Source organism: Colobus angolensis, unplaced genomic scaffold (genome assembly GCF_000951035.1).
Source record: "Colobus angolensis palliatus isolate OR3802 unplaced genomic scaffold, Cang.pa_1.0 Scaffold337, whole genome shotgun sequence".
In the NCBI taxonomy this organism is placed as follows: domain Eukaryota; kingdom Metazoa; phylum Chordata; class Mammalia; order Primates; family Cercopithecidae; genus Colobus; species Colobus angolensis.
In genome coordinates, this window is record NW_012116677.1 from 926,612 (window position 1) to 927,890 (window position 1,279).

Here is a 1,279-nt window from a genome sequence, read left to right on the forward strand (position 1 = left end):
AAATATTTTTAAAGTGAAAATGTAAGTTCTTATTTGCTTGCACTGTCTCTTCCCTGCTCCTCCTTGAATTTGCCCCTTGCTCTGGAGAGCCCACAAAAGAGAAAACTTTTGTGAATGAGCATTGTCAGAATGCTATCTCAAAAATGGTATTTTTTTTTTCTAGTGGAAAATAACGTTTAAGACCCCACAAACTGCAAAAACCGTTCCTGGCATTAAGCTCCTTCTTCCTTTGCAATTCAGTCTTTCTTGAGTGGTCCCATGAATGCTCTCTTCTCCTGCATGGTCTGGAAACAGTCATGGCCAAACTTGGAGGTGGTGTCAATGAACTTAAGGTCAATCTTCTCCAGAGCCTGCTGTTCAGTCGGCACCGGCAAGGACTTGCGAAGGGTGAGTGAGCACTCACTTCTTGGTGTCCACCACACAGTCTTTCAGCATGATAAAGTCATTGGCCACTTCACCATGGTGGACAAAGATACCCAGAGGGTGGCTTGTCAGACAGGTCATAGCCAGTGGAGGCATTGTTCTTGATCAATTTGCTGTCCTTGATAAAGGATACCTGGCTGATCTTACAGATCTTGTTGATCTCAGTGCAGTGACGGTAGCCTTTCTGCCAAACGCGTGCCACAGGGAAGGCCACAGGGGCAGGATACAGGCCCCAATACAGGCCACCTTGCACAGGCCTCAGTGGGTCTTGCGGGGCAGCTTCTTGGTGTGCCAGCGACTGGGGACCCCCTTGTAGCCTTTGCCCTTGGTCATCCCGATGACGTCGATCATCTTGTCCTGCCCAAACACTTGGTTCACAGGTACCTGCTACTCGAGCCTCTTGCAGGCCCAGTCCAGCTTCTTGGCCACGGTGCCTCCCTTCACCTGGATCTCCATCAGGTGGGCCTTCTTCTGGCGTGGAGGAAGCAGGCACATCTGGGTGTAGGCAATGCCGTGGATGAGTTGGCAGTACTTCTTCATGCTGCTGAAGTCCTTCTCCAGGTGCTTCTTGCTATCCTCCTCCTGACATTTCTTGTAGTACTTGGTAAAGGCCTTCTTAGATTTATGCCCGTTTTTATAGAAATGCCTCTTGCATGCATCACTAATGTGCTCAGCCAAGACGATCTTGAAGGTCTGGAGGCCTGGAGGGGTTTCCACGCAGCCCACAATGCCCACAGCCACCATGGGTGGTGTCTCCACAATGGTCACAGCCTCTACCACCTCCTTCTTGTTCACCTTGGATCCTGGCCTGTCAACTTCCTGCACGATGTTGATCATGCCAGCCTTGTATCCCAGG

The 1,279-nt window shown here is 50.3% G+C and overlaps 1 pseudogene; it reads right to left on the reverse strand.

The window, feature by feature from the left end:
* Nucleotides 1-212: 212 nt before the first annotated feature.
* Nucleotides 213-1,272, reverse strand: LOC105519031 (annotated as a pseudogene).
* Between the last annotated feature and the right edge of the window lie 7 nt (nt 1,273-1,279).